Source organism: Harpegnathos saltator, unplaced genomic scaffold (assembly GCF_003227715.2).
Source record: "Harpegnathos saltator strain DR-91 unplaced genomic scaffold, Hsal_v8.6 scaffold685, whole genome shotgun sequence".
In the NCBI taxonomy this organism is placed as follows: domain Eukaryota; kingdom Metazoa; phylum Arthropoda; class Insecta; order Hymenoptera; family Formicidae; genus Harpegnathos; species Harpegnathos saltator.
The window spans coordinates 88098-93935 of NW_020230521.1; the positions used below are offsets into that span (position 1 = coordinate 88098).

A 5838-nucleotide genomic window follows, 5' to 3' on the forward strand; every position below is an offset into this window, starting at 1 on the left:
AATTAAAGTTGTAAGGCTTCAAAGGATCTATTTACTGACGCTATGAATGTGACATTGGGATAACCTTGAAAAGTCCAGTCAAGATCAATATAAAAATCTTAAATGGATAACCCAATTTTTTATTACATCGTCTTTTTCTAGCAATTGGTTTGAACAACTTTTGTCTGAAATATTTTTTTATTAACTTAATATTTTTTATGATATTTAAGGAAAACTTGATAACTTTTTCAATATTTAACTCACGATATTTCGCTAATTATTTGTCAGAAGAAAAAGTGGTACTAGATCTTTTTGCTCTATTTAGTCTCAAGAATTATATTAATATAAGAATTATATTAATATAAGAATATATTATTCCAATAGCGCCCTGAATTTGGCAGCAGATTGCCACTTCACCGTTCACAAACCCTATTATCAGTTACTCCAACATCGTCTCGAAGTCATCGTGTATCGTCGCTTCCTGAGGCTATGAGAAGAAACATCGTCGCCTTCGTGTTCGGCCATTTACGGTAAACACCATTATGAATCTGATTGGCTGTCTCGTTTTGTTTTGTGTGATATGAATAAAAACAATTACGTTCGTATATTGTATTGTTTTTTAATAATTACTTTCACGTAATGTGCATGACTGAATGGGAAGGGGATGTAAAAATGAATATTGCAGAATCTGTTGTATTCCTGTCACCAGTCTGCTGTCAGGCTGTGAACAGCAAGATCTGTTACGTTTCTGCCGTCATTCTGGTGCCAGACTGCGCAATGCAGAATCTGTTGTATTTCTGTCGTCAATCTGCCGCCAGACTGCGTACGTCAGGATCTGATACGTTTTTGCCGTCAATCTGTCACTAGACTGTGTGTACGTCAGGATCTGCTTTGTTTCTGGCATCAGTCTGCCGTCAAATAATGTTGCCAGACTCTGCCGTCAGAATGCGGGCACAATGGATAAGCAGTTGGCACCAATCTGCTGTAAACCTCTGATTCATTCTGCCGTCAGCCTGCCGTCAGTCTGCTGAAATATTGCTATTAGGGTACATTTTGGCGAGTCCGGTGTTGCGGCTGCAAGATATGATATAATATAAAATATAACAAAGAATCTTCAGAAAAACACAATCTTTTCACAATCAAATACATTCATTAACAGTTGAACTTAGAATAACGATTTTTGTACATAGACCGCAGCAATCACGATTCAATTGTCAATTGTTAAACGTATTTCTTTTCATCAATTCGCAAGTTTTGATTACGCGCTATACAGGGTGATTTAAAACAACCTTCCATTTCTGTGACGTTAGGTGATTGTTATAACTGGCAAAAATTTTGGAAAACAGCCAGGATTGTACGCGCACACACATGCAAGCACGTTCTCGGTCTCTCCGAGTCTTTCTGTCTCTTTCTCATTCATTCACTCGTATTCATTGCACGACCAATGCGAAGCGGCGGTCGTGCGTGGTGGGGGATGGACCAATGGACATCCCGCGACGATCGTATAAATGCGTTGAAACAATCGATGCGTTAATCAATAATCCTGCGGTTATTGGAAGCGTTAACGTCAAGACGATATGGCAGCATACACGAACGAAGAATATTATGACATGCTATTGACACTCGGAGTCTGTCACGGTCAGGTCGTCGCTGCTGCTCGAAGATACGCCGAGCTGTACCCCAACCGAGCAAGACATCCGTCGCACCACGTTACAGATACAAAATACAGATTTTTATGCTGGCAATAAATATTGGAACGTAGCTAGTGTATAACATGTGTAGTGTGATCAGCTGATTGTTGCGGGTACTCCGCGTTAGCGCCCACGTCTGACGGTGAGTTGCGCCGCACCTGTCTACCTCCCGTACCCGACCCGCAATAGGTCTACTATTTTTGTTAATAAATCTTTTCTGTTAAAATCTAAGCTTTTGCCAAAATTTTACAAAAGGAAAAGTTGTTTTAGAATTTGATCAGGATTTTATACTTTTAATAATGGAAGGTTGTTTTGAATCACCCTATATAAGATGTCATTGGCTGCGTTCAGTAGAACAAAGTGATCAGAGAGTGCTTAGTGATTATTATCTGTGATTGGAGCATTCTTTTAGATTCTTCATAGACCCAGAAGTATTTACCAATCAGGAGCGAGATTCAGTGGAAAATCTAGTAATGTTGTCCAACTGTTGAGTCTGCTGAATGCAGCCATTGGGTGCGTTCAGTGAACACAACGATTGAGTATTTCGTACAAATAATTGGTCCAAATTTAGGGATCTAATAATAGGATCTAATAATAATTAGGGATCTAATAATAAAGACCAATAATCGCTGACACCAACAGCTCACTGATCGCCTTGTTCCGCTACGCGACCATTGGTTGCGTTCAGAAAACAAAGCATTCACTGAGCGATTAGTGACTATTGGTCTTTATTGTTAGATTCTTCACTACTGTTAGATCAACCCGTTGTGCAACCATTGTATTTTCGGTATTTTATGCAACATATTTTACAATATTTTATTTTAGCGTCTGTATCTGATACTAGGGCCCGTATTCATAATCAAATCTTATATTTAAGTTAATATTAAGCTTCAGATACTATATGGATCATTTCATTGGCTGCTGAGAATATGTAAATGAATTTAAGATGATGTTAAATATAAGTGACCTATTCTTTTTAACTGCTCTGCTAAACTGGTACAATAAATTACAATGAGACCATTATATTTTTTCTCACTGTAACTTATTGCATAAGTGTGCGCTAGTTCAGGCAGTTCAACTCAAGAGAACTAACTCTAGTCCAAAAATGCAGCAAAAATGAACAGACGTTTCGTTATTCCGAGTTCAACTGAATTCAACCACCCGAATAGCGAAGTGTATTTTAAGATTGTTCTGAGAAAGTTAAGTGATTTATTTGCTACATCAGATCTTTTGCAGTCTTTGCAGTCACAACATCGGATTCGTCAATATGTAGCTATGGAAAAAATTAATTTTAAATTATCTGTTTCGCGTAAATCGCAGCGTGAGTTGTCCATGCGACAGCGTAATAGGGTTATGTTAGAGATGAGAAATAATTTAAGGTCGTCTAATTCTTCCACATTTAATATTACTGGTAGACAATTAAATAATAATCGTAATAATATGCATGTTACTTTTGACTCTACAACTTTGACTCCTGGATGCAGTTCTCGTAATGATATAATATTTAACAATAATTTCGACTCAGCAAATGCAGGATGCAGTTCGGATAATAATATACATATTTCCAGTAACAATTGCGATTTTACATATAACCCAAATATTAATAACGATTCTTCTTCTGTGTCTTCAGATGTCTTTGAAGTCGGTGACACGTTTTTATTTTCTTTGAGCAACTCCGTTCAAGCATCCTTTCGCGAACGTTTAGCATCTTGCTTAGTTGATAATAATTTTAAGCATATATACACAAGACAATAGTGTCTTAAGTCTACTTCGAACACATTATTGCTTTTTTAATTTGCCTAAAGATGTTAGAACGCTTCTAAATACACCACGTAATAGTGTTATACTATCAAATGTAGATCCAGGTGAATATATTCATCTGGATCTGGAAGTAGATATCATTGATAGTCTTTCTAGTATTTCATTAATATCTATTCCTTCTGAACTTCAATTAGATTTTAATACAGATGGCTGCACATTGGCTAGATCAGGCAATATTCATATCTGGCTAATTCAGTGTAGGATATCTAATATTCAGCATACAAAACAGATAATAATAGGAATTTATAAAGGTAAACAAAAACCTCACAACCCAAATGTCTCTTTTGATAAATTTATTACAGATATTACAAGAATTATGCATAATGGAGGTGTAAACTATAATAGTAATAAAATACCAATACAATTAAGATGTTTTGTAGCTGATGCTCCAGCCCGTACTTTTATTCTCAATCATCATGGTCACATGTCTTGCAAACCATGCTCAAAATGTAAAGTTTCTGGAACATTGAGCGAAGGTCGTAATGTTTTCATCTGTATTAATCATTTCTTGAGAACAGATGAAGAATATCATGGATACTTGGACGAAGATCATCATAAAGAAGGTAGAAGTCCTTTATCATTACTCCCAATAGGTATGGTTTCAAACGTTCCTTTTGAGTACATGCATTTGATGTGTTTAGGCGTAACAAAAAAACTCTTATGTGCTTGGGTATATGGGAAATATTCACGGATATCAAAATTGTCAGGAAGATCAATTTGTATTATATGTGACAGGTTAAATATTCTTAGACAATATTGTCCTTCAGATTTTGCAAGACTCCCTAGAACTCTCGATGTATGTTCCAAATATAAAGCAACAGAATTTCGTCAATTTTTACTTTATACAGGTCCGGTTGTGATGCACGGTTTGCTAAATGAAGAACTGTATACACATTTTTTATTTTTGCACACTGCCATAAGAGCATTAGTAACTAAATCCCCAACCATACAACATCTGAGATTTGCTGAATTAGCGCTCCAAAAATTGGTTCTTCGCAGTAGTAATTTGTATGGCGTAACGTTTAATAGTTATAATGTTCACGGTCTTCTTCATTTGACCGACGATGTTAGACGTTTTGGATGTTTAGATTCTTTTTCTGCTTTTCCGTATGAGAATAATATGTCCCTCTTCAGGAAATATAGCAGGAAACCGGGCTTACCTCTTCAGCAGTTCTTCAATAGAATGAGAGAGATACAAATCCACGGAACAAATATTATTAGGGAAGTTGACTCTTCGTGTATCTATACCGCAAAATAATGATGCTAGTTGTCTTCAGTATTGTAAGATACAATTTAACAGAATAATGTTAACAATATACGACCGTGATAATTGCTGCATATTGCATGATGGGTCAATCTGTATTGTCTTCAATATTATCGTCAACAATAACTCTTATTACTTACAAGTTCAAAAGTTTCTAGAAATTAATAATTTTTATGACATTGGCTTGGCATCCTTAGCTTTCCAGATTTTTCAGTGTAGCAACTTAGACTGCGATTTATTCAATATTAGTATAGAAAATGTTCGTGCAAAATGTTACAGAATGCCTTTTTGGAATAATACATTGACGGATTCGGATAGTGATGAAAAGAATTCCTCTGAAATAACAAATTATGTTGTAGCTGTCATAATATATAGCAAAGTTGTGTAAAATATTTTCACACATCACATATAGCGCAATGGCACATCGCACAATGACACATCATATTCGACATATAACATACCTGCTCATCCTAATATAGATTTCACTGAGTTGCAGAGTAGTATGCGGATGTCTCGGTACAGGAGGGTGAGCCGTTATCGCGTCTGGAAACAATGCCTGTGGAGGACCATTGGACCAAAGATAAGCAAGGGCAGCCACAGACAAGAGTAAGACAAGCGGAAGGAGAGAGAGAGAGAGAGAGAGAGAGAGAGAGAGAGAGAGAGAGAGAGAGAGAGAGAGAGAGAGAGAGAGAGAGAGAGAGAGAGAGAGAGGGAGGGAGGGAGGGAGGGAGAGAGGGAGAGGGAGGGAGGGAGGGAGAGGGAGAGAGAGGGGGGGGGAGAGAGGGAGAGAGAGAGGGAGGGAGGGAGGGAGAGGGAGAGAGGGGGAGAGAGAGAGAGAGAGAGAAGAGAGAAGAAGGGAGAGAGAGAGAGAGAGAAAAGAAATCGTAAAGACAAATCGGCACTTTTTAGTGCCATCCCAGCAAACACAAAATTACAGTTATAAAACTGTTACTTATAATACTTTATTCAATATAAATGTTGAATAAAAAATTATAACTAACAGTTATATAACAGTTATACTGCGTCTGCTGGGACCCAATTTGCTCAAACTGAGAAGCCTCTGCGCAATCAAAAAACAATCGG

At 37.1% G+C, this 5838-nt stretch overlaps 1 long non-coding RNA gene across 1 annotated transcript; it reads left to right on the forward strand.

Annotated features, from left to right (window-relative positions):
* Window positions 1–2735: 2735 nt before the first annotated feature.
* On the forward strand, window positions 2736–5406 carry LOC105183704 (uncharacterized). The gene is made up of 3 exons (XR_003113912.1): window positions 2736–3742; window positions 3872–4054; window positions 5252–5406. It is a non-coding gene; the product is annotated as an uncharacterized LOC105183704 (long non-coding RNA).
* The last annotated feature ends 432 nt before the right edge of the window (window positions 5407–5838 follow it).